Here is a 24937-nt window from a genome sequence, read left to right as displayed (position 1 = left end):
ATTTTGACAATTGAAGTTTGTTATCTCTATTTCTCAAAGTACTGAATGGATCTTTCTCAAATTTCATAAGTAGGTTCCCCTTGGTCCCTTGTATTGCATTTTTGGACCAGTGTGTCCTGAAAACAACCTGGCAAACAAACAGCCATTATCGTTAATTCTCAAATTTCTTATATAGCTAGGATTCCCTTGTTTGAAAAGTACTGGAGGGATGTCTCAATTTGCACAGATTAGTAAAATGAAGGGAAAAGTAGAGAAAAGATCAATCTGACATGGAACCTATGAAGATCATTCAATGGTGGGCGCCAAGATCCCTCTGGGATCTCTTGTTATGTTTTCCGACCGTAAATATTGGTTCCAAATTTCCAATTGTATCAACGGACTTCTGAATATTGTTATTAACTCGTTATGTTCATGCACTTCAATAGGTTCCTATGATGTCATCACTATATCTGGAGCTTGTAACAACGGGCACCTGACATGTGAATGCCTACTTGAAGTCGTCCGCCTTGTTAAACAAGGTAATTATCCACGTCCAACGTCAAGAAAAGTCCATTGAGTTTACCATAAGCTTATTGTCTTATAATGAATCGTAATAGAATAAACAATCCATAATTCAGCATTGCTTTATAAAAATGTTCATTCCGGACATTCGATGCGTTCATGTCTATCCGCCAATGCTGTTGTTTAAATCCAAGACAGAATTAACCGCCCTTAAACGTGATATTGCCATCACGATATTTTTTCTACATTTTATTAACAGTGACAGCGTGGTGATTTGATGCCCCTGAAATTCACAAATTCGTTCTAGCACTATAAAACATCCTAAATGTGTAAAACAAAGCAATGCATTTAACAGCTAAGACGGTCACATTTTGGTCAGCCCTAAATAGTATATAGGGGCGGATACTTTAAATTATCACATTTCAGTTTCGTCTTTTGTATATTTTTTCCCTATCCCAACATAATGCAATTTGCAAAAGAAATTGCGGTCATGTGGTAGATTCTGATTGGCTTACAAATCTGGTTTATTTGGCATATCTAATGGATATTGTTGGCCTATCACATACCACAGCCTCCAAAAACACACATACGAACTCACCGCACGCATGCATATCGCAAACACGGGAGGCGGACCTATAAACAAATGAAATCAAACCAAACCAAATTGTTGGAAGTAAGCGATACAGAAAACAAGAGGCCCAATGGGCCTGTATCGCTTACCTGGCTTTACAGCAAATTTGCAGTTGATTGAGGAATGCTGATAAAAAAATTATTCAAATATCAGAGTAAGCTAGGTTTTTTAATATTCATGTCAATAAATTTTCTAGTCCTTCATTCCAGCATACTATTGGCCTAATATTGGGTCTTGGTGACTCTTTGCTAACGCAAAATATTTCACCCCTGTGACCTTAAATGAAGTCAAGGTCATTTATTTGAACAAACCAATATCAAGTCCATTGGCCTCTTGGTTATTGAGAAGAAGTTGTTTGAAGATTATAACCTATTTGACCCATGTGACCTTGAATGAAGGTCAACGTCATTTATTTGAACAAACTTGGTAGCCCTTCATCCAAGCATGCTACAGGCCCAATATCAAGTCCCTGAGCCTCTGGGTTATTGAGAAGTCGTTTGAAGATTATAACCTATTTGACCCATGTGACCTTGAATGAAGGTCAAGGTAATTTATTTGAACAAACTTGGTAGCGCTTTACCCCAGCATGCTACAGGCCCAATATCAAGTCCCTGGACCTCTTGGTTACTGAGAAGAAGTTGTTTGAAGATTATAGCCTATTTGACCCATGTGACCTTGATTGAAGGTCAAGGTCATTTATTTGAACAAACTTGGTAGCCCTTCACCCCAGCATGCTACAGGCCTAATATCAAGTCCCTGGGCCTCTTGGTTATTGAGAAGAAGTCGTTTAAATGAAAAAGTTGACGCCAGACGGCCGGACGGACGACGGACGCCGCACCACGACATAAGCTCACTTGCCGTTCGGGCAGGTCAGCTAAAGACCCTCTCAATTCCAATATTTAAATTTGGCGCCACAGTTTCCTTACGCATCAACGTTAATTTGGCCGAACAGTATGTTACGCACTGCCATGTTGTTTAAACCTTTACATTTACAATGAAAGAAATAATAATTCTCATTCTCTAGATCTGAACATAATTTAAAGAGATGTGGCATTTAGAAAAAAGTTATTAGTGTATTTTACATATAATATATGTTTGTATTGTAGGCGGCTTCTTTGTGTTGTGCACGCGTCCATGTCTTCTAAACAGAAATGAAAGCAAACATCATTTCGAAACATGGATGGACGATATTGAGAAAGAAGGAAAATGGAAAATGGTCCGTAAGGATATTCTACCTAAATATTTAAAAGATGAAGACGGCATTATCTTTGTATATCAAATGATGTAACCAGGTCATTATTAAAAACAAGAACAATTTGATAGGTTGGTTGTATTTGATTAACGTCCTATCAACAGCTAAGGTCATTTAAGGATGGCCTCCCGTGCGTGCGATATGCATGCGTGTGGCGAGTGCTGTCCTTTCACACGATTTACAATATCAAGGATAGAATCGGACCGTGATGATAACGAATTTATTTTGATTGGAAGTGGGCAAATTTAAAGCATTATGATCTATTTCTGAGCATATATACAAAATAAGGCATCATTCTGGAGCGGGAATTTAGAAATTTGTACCCGTGTTTTTGTTGTAAAATGTTGATATTTTCAGAATCTCAATGTAGGGCCTCCATGATGCCCAGATTATGTAGATCAAGCAGAACAGACCAATTCACTTCCTCCAAAGCCCAGATAACCTCGCATGTTAACACGCTATTTCGGACTCAGAAATATTCCTGCAATTTAATCCTATGATATTTCCCTCCACATTGGCCTGATGTATGTACTGTTCATTAACGTTGCATGTGATGCCTACAGATCCGACAATCTAATTAGAATCTAGATGTTCATTCTCACTACGTTACATGAACCCGACCGAAGCTTTGGTTTGGTTTGGTTGATTTTGTTTAACGTCCTATTAACATCTAAGGTCATTTAAGGACGGCTTCCCATGCATGCGACATGTATGCGTGTGGTAAGTGCGTATGTGTGTTTTGGGAGGCTGCGGTATGTTCGTGTTAAGTCTCCTTGTGATAGGCCGGAACTTTTGCCGATTTAAAGTGCTATCTCACTGAAGCATACTGCCGAAGACATCCAGCAGCATACCCCATCCGGTCACATTATACTGAGAACGGGCCAACCAGTCGTCCCACTCCAAATATGCTGAGCGCTAAGCAGGAGTAGCAACTACCATTTTTAAAGACTGGTATGTCTCGGCTAGGGGACAGAACCCAAAACCTTCCTCATAGCGGCGAACGCTCACCTAAAGGCCAAAAGTGAGGCATTGTCAAGGGCGACATTAGGAAGAAGAAAGTTGTTAAGAAAGAGGAGAAAAGATAAGATCCCAAATTCAGTCGCCTCTTACGATCATGCAATGGGGGCAGCAGGTACAAGCAGGCGGGCGGATTGTCCACTATATTTGTTCCCATACGAGTAGAATGATGTTAGTCTGGTAAAATTCATGGACAAATGAAAACAATTTACCTGTTTCCAGTAATGTTAATTCTCCATAGAAGCCTGTCCCCGTATAATTTCTTGTCTAGCTCAACTACAGTTTTTTTCTTTTCCGAAGAATAATTTTACACCTTTCCGACACCCAGATTTCATAATGTCAGTGGAAATGTATTTTTATAAAGTTGTCATTTTGAGCTTTAAAGACATAATAAAAGGTTATCTCGAAATTGTAATTCGCAACATAGTATTTGATAGATATTTCCAAAACATCGTGTTTATTCATAAAACATACAATTATGAAGAAAAATGCCATAAAATTGTAATTTTCTCCCGTTATGTAGTTTTGGATGCAAATTTCCATCACAAAATCGGATAGAGCTTTACTTGTTTCACATGTGTACCAAAAATCAGCTAATTCCATGTGGTGGAACGTTCTCATATCGCCGCCTGAATGTGGTTGTAAATTGAAAGAAAAGGGGAAATGAGTAACAACCTTGTCTGAAACCCTATTATATAGCTTATTATATACACAATTTTATATTGAATATCAGAGCGGATATTTTCATGAGTTTTATGATATCTAACGACTAAATAAACAGTATCGATATAAAGATTTACACTGAGGACACCCTGATACATGAATACTGTTCTATCTCAAGTTGTCCTCTTTTGAATTTTCTGATCGTGTGGCCTTGTACATTTATCCGTATCTTCTTGTCTTTGTCTATACGTTTACGGAATCATTGACTGGACGCTAGCTATTCTTGTCTCACTTTCCTTGTTTTATTGTCCAATCTCCAAAGCGTTGTGGCTCTGTCAGGGTTGGGACCCTGACTTGTCTCACTTTCTTTGTGCCTGCCGACCACGCCACATCGAATAGATAGATTATCCATATGAAATACTTTATTTTGTTCTAAGTAATCAATCATTTCTGCGCTTCTTGGAGGTATCGAATGCGATTTATTATATTGTCTTGTTATTTTGTGTAATTAGTTGTTCGTTATTTATCACACATTTTCGCATAATTGTACCAAACTACTAAGTATTAGCTGTTTACAGCAATCATCGGTGGCTTGCTATTTTGTTACTTCATCGACGCTTCATAAACCAATCGTTATTGTTTCAAGATGGAGGGTAAATGTGTTGTAGAAGGCTGTCAACTATACTTCAAGAAACGTAGTGGCAATAAGAACAGAAGTGCACGCAATGCAAATAGTCCACAATATAAATGGCTCCTAGATACGCTGGTGCAACAAGGATTGATGTCAGCAAAGGGACAAGCACTTATTTGCCAGAAGTGCTACATGAAGTATCTTCGGAACAAAAATCAGCATGAACCTGAACCCGAGCAGAACGAGGAAATAGAGGAAGAAGACGACTCCCCGTCCCATATCCTGCCGTTGCTGACCCTTCATGATCTTTTGAATGGATCATCTTCAAACAAAAAATGCTGTCTGTCTGTCTTGTTACCTTTGCAATAAATGGAACAAAATCATCAGTCTTACCAAAACGGGCAAGACATCACCTGATCTATTCACACAAACTGTGGTGTCCCACCTCATCCCGCGTCTGTTCCATTCACCTTATTGGTAACGACTTAGATCCGTCTACAGAGGTTGTCCTTGATGGTAGAGGTTCCTTGGAATCTCAGTTACCATCAAAATCGTCCGAAATCATCAATGACCTCCTAGAGGAGTCGCACGTCCTTTCACAGAACCAGTCTGCGTTTGCAATAAGCTTTTCTTCTCTTGGTGACTCGGCATGCATGGCCTGGACAGGTTGGTCCAGATATCAGTTCCTCGAAATCCACTCGCACTTTTCCCCATATCTTTCATCTGGTATATATACCAAGACTACACACGATGCTCTATTACTGTTCTGGGTAAAACTGAAAACCGACATTTCCTGGAGTCAGTGTTCTTCTCTTTTTGGAATTCAAGTCAAGTGTCTCCAAAACTTTCCACTCCATAGCTGTACTAGACACATCGATAATCCCATAATTGGAGATAAAGCCACTGCCATATTAGATGGCACCTATATTTGTCAGAGAATGTCCTACTGTGGCCAGAAGAAGAGAAACTATCTCAAATTTATGAGCATCGCCTTACCAGATGGCTACATTCTGGACACAGTAGGACCATTCACTGGCAGCGAAAATGATGCTACAATTACAAAAAAAGTCAGGACAAGGTAGTTACTTGGCTACAACCAGATCACAATGTTGTCGTTGACCGAGGTTTTAGAGATGTCCTACCGGTTCTCGAAGCCTCTGGCCTCAATGCTAGCATGCTGTCATACCTGAAAACCGGTCAAAGTCAACATTCTGACGTCCAAGCAAATCTTGACAGAACTATCACCAAATCGAGGTGGATTGTGGAATCCTATCATGGTCGTCTGAAACACTAGACGTTCTTCCGAACGCAATTGGTGTCTAACAGCTTTATCAATGTCATCGAAGCTTTGCTTCGAACCGTCACAGCCTGTCTGAATGGTATTAGAGGACCGATCTACCAAAGATCTCCAGAGAGAGAGATGCCAAAGATAGGTTAATGGCTGAACGTATGAAGGACCGTTTGGTTTGGTTTGGTTTATTTTGTTTAACGTCCTATTAACATCTAAGGTCATTTAAGGACGGCCTCCCATGCGTGCGACATGTATGCGTGTGGTGAGTGCGTATGTGTGTTTTGGGAGGCTGCGGTATGTTCGTGTTAAGTCTCCTTGTGATAGGCCGGAACTTTTGCCGATTTAAAGTGCTATCTCACTGAAGCATACTGCCGAAGACATCCAGCAGCACACCCCACCCAGTCACATTATACTGACAATGGGCCAACCAGTCGTCCCACTCCAAATATGCTGAGCGCTAAGCAGGGGCAGCAACTACCATTTTTAAAGACTCTGGTATGTCTCGGCTAGGGGACAGAACCCAAAACCTTCCTCACATCGGCGAACGCTCAACTACGGCCAAAAGTGAGACATTGTCAAGGGCGACATTAGGAAGAAGAAAGTTATTAAGAAAGAAGAGAAAAGATAAGATGAAGGACCGTCTCACAACACCGAATGGCTTGGCTCAGAAAGTCAAGACAGATCTGGATCTATCTAGACGGGCAAGGTCCGAGTTTGTCAAGATGGATGCATCTTCCGTACTGTTTTCCCGTCTCGATCTCTTTTACTTGAGAACCATTACGTGTGGAACGTATCAGATATCTCTGGCTCCTGGTTACATCGCCGAACATTTAAGTGGTGACGGAGACTATGAGGTGTGGCTTTACCAGCACTCCCCAGACCTCCGATGTCAAATACATTCTCGACACAAAAGCCAAACGAAATATAACGTTTGGATACGGTTCAACGTTTCACCCGATGATGAGGCCCCAATAAAGGACTACTACTGCCAGTGCCCAGTTGGAGAGAGAACGATGGGAATGTGTGCGCACATCTCCAGTATCTTGTACTACCTTGAGTATTACAGGGCGCTGGAAAACCCCCGACCATTACAACCACAGGTGAAGAAATTCCGACAAAACTTGAAATAGTTTTCCTTGCGGCAACGGAGTGCATAATGTCGAAAGTATGTTTGGGGCTCAATATGAAAGATCCCCGTTACCATGTGACTAACCAAACTTATAAATATAGGTATTATACAATCGCCCGTAGCTATGAACACCCCCGTAAATGCGAAAACCAACCAAAATCATAAGGAACACGTTTTGTTTGTTGTTCTGTCTATTTGTCAGCCAATGTCTTCAGCCACGGGGACTTGTGAAGTAGCCATCTTGGATTTTTTTGATGAAAAAGTGTTTCTCTCACTTTTTTCATATCTGTGTACATATTCTCAACATACCGAGCAAATACTCTCGTGTTTTTGTTAATTATCTAAAGAAAGTCGAAAATCGGAAATTCAACCATAGGCTAATTCAACCCAAGATTTGAAAATGTTCCACCACTTACATGTTGATGATTTTTCCTCTCATCAATAGCATATTACGTACTGTTTAATAGGATAAAAATTGGTCTGCATCCAACGCCCATAAAAGGGTATATTCTCTAAAAAAACACAGTTTTTGTGCCTAAAATGTTATCATCGAAAATGACAATTTTGAGATTGTTTCTTCCATAAAACAGCCAAATGGCGCGATGGAAACATGATTTTTTGTCACAATCATGCCATGAATGTATTCTTTACGGTGACCATCATTTGATTAGATTTTCATTAATATTTTACATAACATGCACATTTCATCAACACTTAGACAGCTTCTGAAAGGTACAACTTTGAGGAGCCATAAAAAACAAACCACGTGACCTAAATCTTTATACTTTATAGATTTGTAACCACATCGGCATGGGCAATGCACCATCAACAGGAAATTTGAATCAGAGAAGGGACCATTTTGGAAACAGGCCCTTTGGTAGTTTCATCGAGTCTTACTTGAGTAGAAATTGAAATATATGTCAGTGAATATAAACAACTGAATGCAAACTCCATGTGTTATCGAATATGTTGGGTCATTGTTGCGATGTCATCGAAGCAAACCATTTCGTCACAACATACATCTGGAGCAAACCATTTCGTCACAACATACATCTGGAGCAAACCATTTCGGCACAGTTTGTATATATACATGTAGAAATATGCTTTCTGGGAAATGACTTGAAACAAATTGACAGATAATGCAAGCTATGTACTCTAGTAATGCTAATTCGGATATATACAATTCACTTCCAAGATTCTGGAAGTAGCCATTTGATTGGCCAATCCAAAAGGTCATCAGCACGTGACCCCTTCTGTGATGTTGTTAGATGTTCATGTAACGTAGTGAGAATTACCATCTATATTTTAATTAGATTGGTCAATATCATGAAAAACAAGACAAAATGAAAAGCGAATACCAAATATATTTATCAATAATGATTGTTTACGACTGTACTATTATGGACATGACCATGGCTTCGAGCAAACGCGCCCACGTACAAACAGACGTGTCAGTGATATTGGATAAATATAACTTACACGCATGTTATAACCAGTGGTTAGTTAGTAACACGTATACTATATAGTATATGAGTTAGCACTGGGATATTTATAAAGATAAAATAAATAGTCATGCTATGAATATTTAAATCATTTTGGAGCCTGATGATAACAAGCACCTTATCTGTTAATAGGACGTTAAACAAAATAAACCAAACCAAAATAATAACAAGATGAAGACACACGATACATTCGGACGACGCGAATGAGTATTTGTACTATTGTAACAGGCGGGGTGTCCACCTGTATAGTCGTGAACAGCTACAATGTATATAGCTAGTGTACCCAGGTTCGGTACTCTGGGTTCCGTACCAGTATATAAATTACGAAAGGCAGATAAACATTTAAAGACATATATTTATTATACCCCGTGGATATTTGACGAGTTTACACGTTACAAATAAAGAAACAACAACGCTAACCAATCAATACGTAAACCTAACCAAACTGTCCTAAACAGTAGCTACTATATGTGACATATATGGCTTCGTCTACTGCAGAACAGCGTGTATGTGGAACAAACCACCCATCCCCGGTTCCACAGAATATAACCTAACTATAAAGTAGCCTACAGCATAAGTCCTACATGAAAGTAGAGAAAGCAAGAGAAGTGAGCTGACCTGCGACTCAACGCATCCGTCTGGCTAACGAACTACACGTGCACCCTCAATTTATACCTAAAGCTAACAATACAAAGTATCAACCAATGAGCGATATCGTTACGTAATGCTTACGGAATAATATCAAAGCGGAAGTAAATAGACTTCCGGTATATTACTAACGACGCTAACTGTGAACACGAGGTATGTTATAACTTAACAGACCAACACTATCCATTCCTGTTGCACTATTTGTAAAGTGTTATTTAGCTTATAACAACAAGGTAAACTTACTTAAGTATTGATGTCAATTTTTTGTTATTTCATCGGGGTATGAAAAAAGTTTGTTTGCAAACTGTGTGAATCCGCTATTCTTACAGAAGTTTGCAAACACAATCAATATCACCATGTCACACACTGTAACGTGTGCCTGTACTTGATGGGCATATTTGACAAATATGATTTTGAAAAGTGGTCGAGGTATTTTTTTTATGGAACAGCTCTTCATCTGAGCATTCTAATTAGACTTGTATTGACAGGTCGATTAAAGGGAAAATCTGCATCGGACGTAGACAGGATGCCTCGTTCTTGTATATAATCCCTTGGCAATTGATAACATAAAAGTATTTACCTCAAGCCACCGTCCACCATCCGTTACCCATCCATGCTAATATTTAAGTAACATATAGTATAACAAATATATGCAGGTTTCCAGATATATAATCTCATTACATGAATGTTTCATATGTATTGCATATTACAATAAAATGTAGAATAAATTAATGTACACCATGATTAAAACATGACAGGAACTCTTCACAAGATACACATAATTCATCTGAAGCATGTATTCTAGACTGTATTATTACATGTCAATTTGAAACTTGTTCAATGAATATATTAGCATTATAATTACACGTCAGTTTGTCCATGGCTATTTTGTGAATTTTGTTTAAGGAGTATATTGACATTATCAGTCACTCAATATCAATATCAACTGACGTCATCAAACAATATGCAGTATTTAATTAAAATAAATTTATAAACAGTGCATTAATGAACGACATATTGTTACTTGATTTTGTTAGGAAGAATCTATATGTATAAACCACGTATTGGACTTTCATTACAATTTCTATTTATCATTAAGTGTAAAGATAACAACATCACTGGCATCATCATCATCAGACATGCATTAATATAAACGGAATTTATGACAATCATTTTCATCAATATCAATCTAATTAAAATCTAGATTGTCATTCTCACTACGTTACATGAACATCTAACAACATCCCAGGAGGAGTCACGTCGGGGTGACCTTTTAGATTAGCCAATCAAATGGCTACTTCCAGAATCTTGGAAGTGAATTTTATATGTCCGAATTAGCATTACTAGGGTACATAGCTTGCATTATCTGTCAATTTGTTTCAAGTCATTTCGTCCCAGAAGGCATATATCTACATGCTGTGCCGAAATGGTTTGCTGCAGATCCACATCGATAAATTGACAATTCGCCCTGAAAGTGAAGTACACATATATCAAAGGTCATCAAACGTGACCCCTTATGAGATGTTAGATGTCCATGCAACGTAGTGAGAATGACCATCTAGATTTTAATTAGATTGCATCAATATTCGACGTCTTACATATAGACTTACATTTGATGTATTTTACTCTTTACACATGTAATCAGATACGAATTCGAAATACATTGACATAATATGCAGAGTGCTGTGTTTGTGCATTTACCATGTAACTGTATCTCTTAACAGCGCACTTCACACACCAGTACCGTCGGTACTATCGTATTTCTCATATATGCTTTCTAGAAATACGATTGTGCGATGGAATCTAATATCTACCAAAAGTCCACAAACGTCACTACAATTTCAGACGGAATCCATACAAAAGTCTTCTCAAACAGTGAATTGATAAATCCAAATGATGGTTCCGTTCCAGCTCTTTCGGTTAATGGTTTCCACATTCCGGACGGTGAAGTTAATGTACCTAGTAATGGACGTACGGATCCGAATGGTAGTGCTCACGATCTGAGTAGTGAATTCAAAGTTCCAGATGGTGGATGGGGATGGGTTGTGGCATTTGCGTCATTTATGAACAATTTCCTCTTAGACGGAATGATATATACATTTGGAATATACTTTGATGACTTCCTGCGGCATTTTGGTGGCAGTAAAGCCAAAACGCAGAGTCTAGGTTCCGTCATAACTGGGCAGTATCTTTTGATTGGTATGACAGATCAATTTTGTATCTATCTCTTGTGACATGTTGATATATATAAGTTGACCGGCTGAAAGTTCCTAAATATTGATAGTAAATATTTGCTTTATTTGCTTCATTAATTGAATTAACGGATTCATTTCTATCAAGCCTTGACACCATGACATATCTGAAAAAAAATAACTTTGAAACAATATCTTTTCATTCGTGCCATATTGATATATTTTTCTTTTAGTGTTGTATGTTAGTAATAGATACGAGGCGAGTTTCATGAAAACCAATACCCATCCTCAAAAACTTCGATTACGCGAAATAGCATGGTGACTGCTGCAAACGTACCAGGGAAATACTGACAACGAGCGAACCAGTCGTCCCACTCTAATATACCGAGCGCTAAGCAGGAGTAGAAACTACTATTTTAAGAAATATGGTATATGTGACCGGGTTGTGTCCTGGTGGGTTTTGGTTTATTTTGTTTAAGGTCCTAAGGTCATTTAAGGAAGGCATCCCTTGCGCGCGACATGCATGTGTGTGGTGAGTGCCTATGTGTATTTTGGGAGGCTGCGGTATGTTCGTGTTAAGTCTCCTAGTGATAGGCCGGAACTTTTGCCGATTTATAGTGCTATCTCACTGAAGCATACTGCCGAAGACACCCAGCAGCACACCCCACCCGGTCACATTATACTGGCAACGGGCGAACCAGTCGTCCCACTCCAAATATGCTGGGCGCTTAGCAGGAGTAGCAACTACCATTTTTAAAGACTCTGGTATGTCTCGGCTAGGGGACAGAACCCAAAGCCTTCCTCACAGCGGCGAACGCTCAACTAAAGGCAAAAAGTGAGGCATTGTCAAGGGAGACATTATGAAGTAGAAAGTTGTTAAGAAAGAAGAGAAAAGATAAGATGCCAAGTTAAGTCGCCTCTTACGATTATGCAATGGGGGCAGCAGGTGCAATTCTTACGCCCATACCTGCAGGGCAGGTTCGTGTTAAGTCTCCTTGTGATAGGCCGGGACTTTTGCCGATTTATAGTGCTACCTCACTAGAGCATACTTCTGAAGACACCCAGCAGGACATCCCACCCGGTCACATACTGACAACGGGCGAACCAGTCTTCCCATTTGTGTCTTCGACAGTATGCTTTAGCGAGGTAGCACTATGAATCGGCAAAATTTCCGGACTAACATAAAGAAAACTTTAACAGGGACATACTACAGCCTCCCAAAATACACATTCACACTTACTTATTTGGAAGCTTTATATATACATAGTGGTTCCCTTGTCATCAACGTAGTTCTCGTACTGCCAATGTCTCTAACTTGGATGTAATAAAGAGTTTTATAGCGGATTTCAATATAATCAAAATGCCCATTATCACTACGTTACAAGAACATCTAACGAAATCGCATGTTTATATAACGTAGAGAGAATGAGCGGATTTGGTCAATTAGAGGACACACATTCTCCAGAACATCTAGTTTTATTCTCCCCGTCCTTCTTTATTATATCATATTTTTGTTCAGAGTTGGCATTCGTTTAATCGATTTTGAGTTTGATTTATAGTTTTGTTATTATGTCGAAATGCTTTCCTACAAAATCGGTGAGGCGCTTTTTCAATGATTGATATATTTGATATCTTGTTCTATTGAACAATTATACAGGTCCACTGGTTGGGGCGATTGAAAGCCGGTTCGAGAGTCGGAGAGTTGCTATGGCTGGAGCTGTGATAGCCAGTCTGGGAATGTTCCTTTCTACATTCTCTCCAAACCTCGACGTTATGATTTTACTGTACGGTATTGTAGGAGGTAACAATGTTCAATTGTTTTATCAATTTTTTTAATACAATTTGATTAGAATTGTCACATAAACCTTTCAAACGTATTCAGAAATATTAATCAAGTTTCATCATAACGTAAACAAATAGTGATTCATGATTTTGATATTTTAGCTCACCTGGACCAAAGGTCCGGTGAGCTTATGTCCTGGCGCTGCGTCCGTCCGTCGTCCGTCAACATTTGCTTCAAATCGCTACTAGTCAAAAAGTTCTTATTGGATTTTGACCAAACTTGGCCAGAAACATCCTTGGCAGAAGGGGACATATTTTGCATAAATGGTGGCTCTGACCCTAAAGGGGCCAAAGAAGCGGGGCCCAATAGGGGAAATAGAGTTAATTTTTTAATTCGCTACTAGTCATAAAGTTATAAATGGATTGAAACCCAATTTGATCAGAAACATCATTGGGGGAAGGGGAACAGAGTTTGCACAAACGGTGACTCTGACCCCAAAGGGGCCAAAGGGGCGGGGCCCAGTAGGGGAAATAGAGGTAATTCCTTTAAATTGCTACTAGTCATAAAGTGATGAGTGCATGTTCTAAAAACAATTCTTGAGGTCTTTCAGACTTTTCAGTCTTCCAGAGAGTCTTCATATATGTTTAAGGCTGTTCGGGTTCCCACAATATTCATATATAGCATTGTTAGAGATTTTCAAATAAAACAAATTGAATATGAACATTATTTTGACATTTGGTCTAATCCAACCAGATGAACGATACAGGCCCTATGGGCCTCTTGTTTTTCTTTCAAAATTTCTCGCGCTCGCAAAACAAGACGCCCTTTCCGTGTATTCGGTTAAATGCATGATCTTTCCATATCCAAAAGGCACAACGCTCGATGTAAATAACAAGAAAATTGATTTAAGAAAGTTTTTTGACTTTAATTTGAATAATATTGATGAAGGCGTAAAGTCCCGTTTGGACAAGAATGCCGTTGTAAAGATCTAACTTCGATTTTCACTAGCACGATTTTATTTTGTCGAAATCTTCATGCATTTCTGCATTACTTTAGGGACTGGCTTCGGACTAGTATACATACCATCGGTATTAATAGTAAGCAACTACTTCAACAAACGCCGAGCATTTGCCACAGGGATAGCCGTTTGTGGTTCTGGTACCGGTGGCTTAGTCCTTGCACCACTTGGTGTACTGTTGCTGGATGAATATGGATGGCAAGGTGCAATGTGGATCCTCTCCGGGATCGTGTTGAATGGTGTCGTATTTGCTACAGTTTACAGACCAATTCCCTCCCAACACATGAGACGATGTTATGAACCTACATGTTCTTTTCTTAGGCAGACATTTGGAATTTCATTGTTATCAAGTCCTTCCGTGGTTGTCTACCTTGCATCGTGTTGGCTGGTGTCCGCTGGTAAGCTATAACAACAGGATGTTGATGCATGTATAGTCTCAGTTCACTGCTTCCCCCTTATTTCTCAATCTGATTTAAATCTAGATGGTCATTCTCATTACGTTACATGAACATCTAACAATATTACATAAGGGATCAAGACGGTGACCTTTTGGAATAGCCAATCAAACGACTACTTTCAGAATTAAGGAAATGAATATTATATGTAACGTTTTTAGATTGCCTTTTTTCTGGACGAGGACAGCAATCCTATTTATGCGTTAAAATTGATCATGAATTGATTTGATTTGTTTGTAATCTTAAAGGTCACCGGGTTCAATCGTACTGACCGGGCGCCGCTGCTTACACCTGGGCGTTGACGCATTTTAAACCCGGGCAACGATAATTTCTATAGAAAATTAACGCCGAAGACGGGATCGGCAGAACGGTTGAGGTATTTTTTTCTTTTCTTTTTTTTTATATGATAACGCTGTCTTTCAAGGAAAATAACCCGACCACGGAACAATATGACAAATTGGCCATAACTTGCAAGGTTAACGGACAGGAAAAACACTTCCCTTTTTTGCTAATTTGCCCACAGTGTAGGCGGGTATGACTGGGAGATTTACAGTGATTTCGATCGCGGATTTTGCTGCTTATGTTGCATAATTCGTGGATTGGGGCATCATTTGGTCATACTCGCCTACACAGTGGGCGAATTAACAATAAAAGATAATTGATTTTCCTGTCCGTTATCCTTGCAAGTTATAGCCAATTTATTATATTGTTCCGTGGTCGGGTTATTTTCCTTGGATGACAGCATTATCACATAAAATGAAAAGAAAAAATACCTCATCGTTCTGCTGATTCCGTCTTCGGCATTCATTTTCTATAAAAAGTATCGTTGCCCGGGTGTAAAATTCATCGACGCCCAGGTGTAAGCACCGGCGCCCGGTCAGTACGATTGAACCCGGTGAAGGTGGTGTGAACGTTTTCCCGCCTCTAGTCGCTTGAAAGTGTGCTGGCTGATGCAATCACTATCTGATTTGTGTTCTATACAATCTTTCTCAAAATCTTGGTAAAAGTGTCGGCACTTCGTATCTAGCCGTTATAAGGATATTGGTATATGTTATTGACTGAATATTGTGATTTTATTACATATTACGCACTGATGACATAATGCGTGGTATACAGTTATAGAGCAACTTATAGACAGACCGTCTGGTAGAGAAGATAGACTAAATGTTCGTCTGTGATAATAACAGAAAGAATAAACCTAGCAGTTTTAAATGATATATACAAACCTACGTAAGTTAGAGATATAATTATCAGTAACAGTTAAGTGGTGTACAAGCTTGTGTATTAAATAAACACTCGTAATTACTATCTTATAACAGCTGTCCTTGAGTGATCCTTTCCTATTCGTTTCTCAAGAATTAAGAACGTTGATCAATATAACAGTTCACTGTTCCAGGCAATCAATAATCCAACAGAATTCATATAGCTCTCCTTCACAATTGTTAACCAGTTCTGAATAACATTTTGTCTGGCATGATACTTATACAATATTTTAAAATCTTTAAAGTACGTTCCCCAAGCATTTCTTTTCTGGAATTGTCTAACATACTTCTTATTAACACCCATTTGTCAATAAACACCCGTAAACAAAATATTTCCATCTTCAAAAAAGTTCTACATAACCCTACAATTTTTTATGTCATATAACGTATTTAAAGTTATTTCCCTTGCGTAAACCATATACATATACAAATATACCTTATATATCTGTAAGGGTAGTCTCCCGTTAATCACAGGCACATATAACAATGTAATTACTCAGTTGATATAGTACGATATTGAAATGCATCACCAATCAACAACACAGTGTTTAAGAGCAGTTGATATTGAAGCAAGAAATGTAGTCAATTATAGATATGCATTACTGAAAATTAGCAACAGTAAACGTCAGACAAACTTTATCCTAAATACGTGTCATTTTAGGTTTTTTCATTCCGTTCAACTTCCTGCCAGCGTTCGCTAAGGAGATGGGTTTATCAGCCTCTGAAGGGGCTTTCCTCATATCTATTATCGGGGTATTCAACACCCTTTTGAGGATTGTCATTGGCGTAGTATCGGACAGATCCTGGGCTGACTGTATCCTGACCAACGGTGTAGGTATGGTTGTAGGAGGTGTGGCAACCTTGTTCATATCGTATTGCACGACTTTTGCAACCTTGGCCGTTTATTCCGCAGTTTTCGGATCTGTTATAGGTTTGTAGCATTTAAGGTTTATTTCTTTCTTTATGGAACTAATGTAGCTTATGATTACGCCTTATTATCATTTCCATTTATTTGAATATAAGTTCAATTGGTTAATTATTGCTTGTAAAATTGGAGATAATCCTTTTTATGATGCAATTGTTCTATCTTCTTACAATTTCAATCAAATGTTTTTTAATGATTTTTGCAGGAATTTACGCTGCATTAAAATCAATCATTTTGATAGAGTTGAAAGGAATATCGAGGTTAACAGAAGCATTCGGCCTACAGTGTTTTTGCATCGGAATTGCTGCGCTTATTGGATCCCCTTTAGCTGGTTGGTTTTGTTTAGTTTTATTTGTTAAACGTCCTATCAACAGCTAAGGTAATTAAGGACGGTCTCTCGTGCGTGCGGTATGCATGCGTGTGGTGAGTGCGTATGTGCGTTTTGGGAGGCCGCGGTATATTCGTGTTAAGTCTCCTTGTGATAGGCCGGAACTTTAGCTGATTTATATTGCTATCTCACTGAAGCATACTGCTGAAGACATCCAGCAGGACACCCCACCCGGTCACATTATACTGACAACGGGCGAATCAGTCGTCTCACTCCAAATATGCAGAGCACTAAGCAGGAGTAGCAACTACAAAGACTCTGGCATGTCTCGGCTAGGAGGCAGAACTCAAAGCCCGCCTTACAGGGGCGAACGTTCAACTAAAGGCCAAAAGTGAGGCATTGTCAAAGGAGACATTAAAGTTGTTCAGAAAAAAAAGAGAGAAAATATAAGATCCCCAATAAAGTCGCCTCTTACGATTATGCAATGAGGGCAGCAGGTATGATTCTGACGCCCTACTTTGGGACAGATGAGAAATTTTACGGGTGTATGATGTAAAACAAAACAAAGAGCAGTGAGAAAAGAAACATTTAACATCAAAAGATTTACAATGGGGGCACAGGATATATTTGGTCAATGTTCCCTACATGGAAGACTCGCTAAACATCATTATAGTCGGGGAAATTCGTATTACACTTGTCCAGCAGTTGTCGAATATAGCTCATCGGACTTGTGGTAATATCGGTGGATAAAACAATTTAAGTGTAGTTATTAATACTACATACATCATTTCTACGGAAATCCAAAGCTCTAGTTGTATTTTACAATCAGAATTTTAAATTCCAATTGATTAAAATCAATGCAATCTAATTAAAATATAGATGGTCATTCTCACTACGTTACTCTTACACTACGTTACCCCTACTGGGATTTTGTTAGATGTAAAGTAGTGAGAATGATCATCTATATTTTAATTAGATTGAAATCAATGATGCTATATTGTGATTCTATGTTTTGTTGTCGTTGTAGGTTTTTTATCGGACATGACAGGAAACTTTGTCATAGTGTTCTACTTCTCTGGTACGATGATGGCGCTTGGTGGCAGTCTGTGTCTGCCTCTCCGAAGGATTCTACAGTGGGAAGTGATCAAACAAAACCTTCGTCACCCGCGTAATTCAACCGCCACTATTGACACATACATGTAGTGATCTTGGGACAATTACGTTAACTTAAATAAAGTTTGGTTTGGTTTGGTTTATTTTGTTTAACGTCCTATTAACAGCTAAGGTCATTTAAGGACGGCCTCCCGCGCGTGCGACATGCATGCGTGTGGTGAGTGCGTATGTGTGTTTTGGGAGGCTGCGGCATGTTTGTGTTAAGTCTCCTTGTGATAGGCTGGAACTATTGCCGAATTATAGTGCTACCTCACTGAAGCATACTGCCGAAGACACCCAGCAGCACAACCCACCCGCTCACATTATACTGACAACAGGCGAACCAGTCGTCCCACTCCAAATATGCTGAGCTACTCCTGCTTAAATAAAGCAACATCAACCCGATCCGATGAACGAATACTGTTTCGTTAAAATATATATACATATGTTGTGAACCACTGTTGTGTAATGTGTTGCCTGTCGTTCCGGACTGTCCGTCTTCCACTTTGCTATTATTCTCGACATCAAGTAGACGTTTGTAAGTAATATATACCTATGATGTTTAGAAGCTTTCTAAAGATCCTGATTTTATAATAGGTGGCGCTAGTTTTCATTTTCGCGAGAGAATAAAAGGCGGCGGTCGAAGCTAGTTATGGTTCACTTCTTCGTCAGACATAGACGCAACAAGGTCAGACATAAAGGTAATAATACATATATAGACGTGCCTGAATAAGGCTTCTCTATATCAAAGTATTGTACTGTGTAGTTGATAACTTACGGTAGAGCTCGGAGGCAGATGTACCTGAGTAAGGTTTCCCTTCTCCGTGGGGACTCTAGTAAGTCTATGTGATCGATACATCAATATGTTACCAAAACAAAAAACGAATAAACCCAAACACTTCCAATGCATAATATTTAATATTCAACATTCAATCAATTTGTATTTTTAAGTAAGCATCGGACCGAGTAAATCAAAACAAACGTTTAGGATACTTCTTGAGATGTCTATCTGACATAAATAGGACATCTGTCTTCAAGGACTTCGAGAACACGTTAGTCAAGTCAGGGTTTGTCATTGTTGGCCACTATTGAGTTCTAAAATCAAGATTTTGGTTTGTTTTGAATTATTTTATTTAACGTCCTATTAACAGCTAAAGTCATTTAAGGACGACCTTCCGTGCGTTCGACATGCATGCGTGTGGTATGTGCGTTTTGGGAGGCTGCGGTATGTTCGTGTTAAGTCTCCTTGTGATAGGCCTGGAACTTTTGCCGATTTATAGTGCTACCTCACTGAAGCATACTGCCGAAGACACCCAGCAGCACACCCCACCCGGTCACATTATACTGACAACAGGCGAACCAGTCGTTCCACTCCAAATATGCTGAGCGGTAGCCAGGAGTAGCAACACAGAACCCAAAGCCTTCCTCACAGCGGCGAACGCTCAACTAAATGCCAAAAGTGAGGCATTGTCAAGGGAGACGTTAGGAAGAAAAGAGTTGTTCAGAAAGAAGAGAAAAGATAAGATAACAAATTCGCCTGTTACGATCATGCAATGGGGGCAGCAGGTACAATTCTTACGCGCTACCTTCAGGGCCCTCATTTTTGGTCTTCAGTTGAGCGTTCGCCGCTGTGAGAAAGGCTTTGGGTTCTGTGTTGAAGGAGTGATGTTTCTGAATGAATGACCGGCCGTGTATAAGTCTGAGAGTGTAAGTGTATAGTTTCATGTCATTGTTAAGTTAAAATGTAGTTAATTCATCAAATGTTACCTTGTAATAAGCTTTGTTTACTATCGCTGGTTTTCATCGTCATCCGGGCATTTCTCTAGACTCACTTTCCTTAATTTTCATTTTAGTAACTGTAACGGGGATTCTGATTGGCTGTTCCTTCTCTATTGTGTAACTGGTATTTAAGTCCCGGGGTTTCGATTGTTCGGCAGTCTGCATAGCACTGACCTGCTGGTAGGCTCATCCTTCTCTCTACTACTTTCTATGTTACTTCGTCTGTGGGGGGGGGGGGGGGGGGGGGGGGGGGTCTGTATTCTTGAACTTTAGCTGTCCATATTGATATAGCGTTAACCAGCGGTAGCGTTGTTGTCATTTTGTATATATTTCAGTATTATTGTACCTTCCATTGTTCTGACGTCGTTATACTTCATATATCTGCATCTGCGGGTGCAATAAACCACCCTGTAACAAATTTCTTGTGTTTGTTCTTATATTCTCACTATACTCCAACGTTGAAGATCTATTACTGTACCTTATAGGTGGTTATACAGTCCTATTACATCTGTCCCCTGGCCGAGACATACCAAAATGGTAGTTACTACTACTGCTTAGCGCTCAGCATATTAGGAGTAGGACGACTGGTTCGCCCGTTGTCAGTATAATGTGACTGGGTGAGGTGTGCTGCTGGATGTCTTCGGCAGTATGCTTCAGTGAGGTAGCACTATAAATCGGCAAAAGTTCCGGCCTATCACAATGAGACTTAACACGAACATACCGCAGCCTCCCAAAACACACATACGCACTCACCACAAACATGCATACCGCACGCACGGGAGGCCGTCCTTAAATGACCTCAGCTGTTAATAGGAACAAATGTCTGGATTCTTATATCACGTAAACGTTGAGGCTTCATATACCAGGAGAAATGGAGAGTGTTTCAGATAAATGATCGAAACCTAAAATAGATATATGTCATGACCATAACCGCACTTCTGGATTGACATGAACATATTCATCAGCTCGAAGGTCAGACTAATGAGCTCTCTGGTAATGTCATGATTGACGTATTACTCTCGCCATCATTCCAATGAATTACGCTTAATACATATATATATATTACTCCAGTCGTCATTTTATAGATATATACACGATCTATTTATACCTTACGATAATTTTCGTCTTTATTTAATACTCTTAGATATTATTAAGACCAATAAAATATACACGCTCTAGGTATATATTACTTTTACCATCGTCTTTATAAACTATATAGATAATACTGAATGTTTTCCCATTGAATATAGCATATCTTTCACGAACACGGCAGAATATCGTGCGACGTACGAGTGAAAAATATCGAAATATTCTGTGAAATTCGTGAAATACGTTTTATTCAACGGGAAACCATTCAATTTTCTTTATAATCCATTTAATATGCTGAAAACACAAGAGGCCCTATGGGCCTTAAAGTTCATCTGACTAACTTGAGCACATAATACTAATACAGCAATTTATTAAAAGGGCATTTCTTGGTTCGAGATCAGAAAGATGCAATAAGAGGCTAAACCTGAATTGCTCACATGGCTCTATAGCAACATTGAAGTATATCTAGGTCATTTCTGCAAATACTTTGTTGATTACCATTTTATTCAAATGTCATAGTATGCAAGGTGTATTCATGTAAATACATTTTCTAGTCCTTCATTCCAGCATACTATTTGCCTATCACACAACAGAGTTTCTTGCTATCAAGAAATCATTGTTTAAGGATTTAAGCCTATTTGACCCGTGATCTTTAATGTAGGTCAAGGTCATTCATCATTCTCCATCCGAGCGTGCTACAGACTCAATATCTGGTCCCTGGGCCTCTTGGTTATTGAAAAGCTGTTTGAAGAATTTAGCCTATTTGACCTTGAATGCAGCTCAGGGTCATTCATTTGAACAAAATTGGTAGTACTTCACCGACGCATGATACAGGCCTAATATCAAAGTCCTGCGCTTCTTGGTTATTGATAAGTCGTTTAAAAATCTTAGCCTATTCAACCCCTGTGACCTTGAAAGTAGGTAAAGGTCATCCATTTGAACAAACTTGGTAGCGCCATATCCAATATTCTACGGGACCAATATCAACTCCCTAGCAGTTTTGGTTATTGAAAAGTTGTTTAAACATTTCGGCCTTTACAACATATGTGACCTTAAATGTAAGTGAAGGTCATTCAATTGAACACACTTGGTAGCGCCTTATCCCAGCATGCCACGGAACCAATATCAAGTCCCTGGGCCTTTTGGTTATTGAAAAGTTAATTAAATATTTAAGCCTATTCGACCCTTGTGAGGTAGCCTTTTACCCTAGCATGCTAAAGGCCTAATATCAAAGTCCTGCGCTTCTTGGTTATTGAGAAGTCGTTTAAACATTTTAGCCTATTTGACCACTGTGACCTTGAACGTCATCCATTTGTACAAACTTGGTAGAGCTTTATCCAAGGAAGTTACATGCAAAATTACAGTACCCTCAACCTACTGGTTATCAGGAAGAAGTCGTTTGAATTAAAAGTTTACGGACAGCAGACGACGACGGACGATGCATGATAACTATAAGTCATCCTGACCCTTCAAATCAACATCAAAAGCTAATAGTATCAAAATATGCACGAATAAGTAACAATTCATCTCTTTGTAACGTTACTTCAACTCAACTTGACGGTGTCATATTATAAGAACTGATCAACGCATTTAAGCGTGTTCTGCTGTTATCGGAGAATTTTGGCTTGAAAAGCAAACTTCAAGTGAGTATTATATGGAAAACTTATCGAATTTTTCAGGAATACAGCAAAATATTCCATTTATCTATCTTCGCTTCGATTGCAAAAATCGGAAAGTTTCAATAAGATGAATACAACGTTTCGCTTTAATTGGTCAAAAACGAAATTAATATATTACTGTAATCATCGGCCCAATAAAATATGCATGCTCTATTGACATATCATCATGCAAAGACAATATACTCATTCGGTTTGAATTTTACTTAAACGATTATTTATTGATGACTTTTAGCCATTGTCCAAATAAAACAAACATGCAGGGTAGCTCCAGGCAGGTAGAAAGCTCTAGCAACAATATTTACTAAGGTCGACAGACCAAAGTTGTCCCTCCGGCTGTATAATGTGACTTTGTAGGTACCTCACATGCTTCATACGATGTTTATTTTTACGGTTTTTCGTACGTGTAAGAATTTATTATGTATCCGAAAACTCTTTGATAATGTTGCTTTATCAGTCTCTAGTTTTGTTATCTGAAAATTTATCTAACTCCATTAGTCTCTTTGTTAATATATACATGTATACCCCCTCCTAAAATCAGAAACCAGATAATCCATGAAGTTTCGATAGATGTTATGTTATGCAATTTAAGTAATACTACAAGGATAATGTTTAATCAAATCCGATACATTTTCCGGAATATTGGAATTAGGCGTTAGCAACACGATAAAGGGGTTACAATAAAAGGTCTGTTGTATAATTAAAAAGTTGTGATATTGGGTTAGCAATGCAAAAAAGGGTTTAGACACACGTTTAAGGAATGTGATAAAGGGCAAATAATATGATATAAGGTTGTGATAAAGGGTTACACTCACGATAAATTGGTTGTGATAAATGGTTACTCTCGCAAAAAAAAAATATTGTGATAAAGGGTAAGTTATATGATACAAGGTGTGAAAAGGGTTACTCTCGCGATACATTAGTTGTGAAAGAGTTACTCTCGCGATAAATTGGTTGTGATAAAGGGTAAGCCGTGTGATCAAGGGGGTTGCGATAAAGAGTTATCGACACGATAAAAACTTATCTAGCAAACTAGTAGCGATGTATAGTTCCTTCTGACCAGCCTCTCGGAAGCTACACCCTTCAATGATATATCTTTTTACGGTAAAAGTTACAACCAAATAAAAGGCCGGCATGTGAAGGATGTTTTTTCTGCCAAAACTCGACAAACAGGTTCCGGATAAATAAAGTAACAACTTTACATTACTACCAAACACACATTAGCACTATAAATAGACACACGGGTAGGTATGTTCTCATATACTAATAATCTTCTCTAACTTATTCAAGATCTTTACACCAATAAGGCTGATATATTTGGTAGCATTTACAACCATTTGATGCCTTATTGCAATTGCTGCATCAAACAAAATCTGTTTCTGATCAAAACTGGTCTCGATCAGTATTGTGGAAATGGAGTTTAAATAAAACTGTATAAATGGATGATACTACTGCCCTGGGCCTAGAGGTGGGCTATCTTAATAGTAGAAATAGAGTTAAAGTCTCTAAATCGCATTTTATTCAATGTAGAAGTTATAACAGAAAAAAAAATATCATTATTTTTAAATGACATATTGTTAAATTATTTCTTCGTCAGTTGTGTATGTTGCAACTGGATTTAAATGTTCGGGTGTTAAACGTCCTTATAGAGATGTTTTCTTCGGTCATTGTGTCCTCGCGTGGTCATGTGACTGCCACGAACGACAACTGGAAACTGAAGGAAATTGCTATGCATTTTTCTTTTCATTCACGTAGTTATTCAATTTAATTGACGAAGAAGTGCCAATTTATTGACTACTAATTCAATGATGTTCGTCAGAATGCACAACACTTTTCATTGTTCACATACAGATACATGTACGTTCAATAATTGTTCAGGCTTCAGTTTTGGTGTTTTAGATCTCGAAGTCGGCATCTAAAAACGAAGAAACGCTGATAACGGATTGCTATGAATTATATATATATAAATATTTACAAATTATTTCCAAAAGCATAGGGTATCATGTAGAACGT

This window comes from Pecten maximus, chromosome 13 (genome assembly GCF_902652985.1).
Source record: "Pecten maximus chromosome 13, xPecMax1.1, whole genome shotgun sequence".
Classification (NCBI taxonomy): domain Eukaryota; kingdom Metazoa; phylum Mollusca; class Bivalvia; order Pectinida; family Pectinidae; genus Pecten; species Pecten maximus.
The sequence above is the reverse complement of the archived record's forward strand: the minus strand, read 5'-3'. Positions refer to the sequence as shown.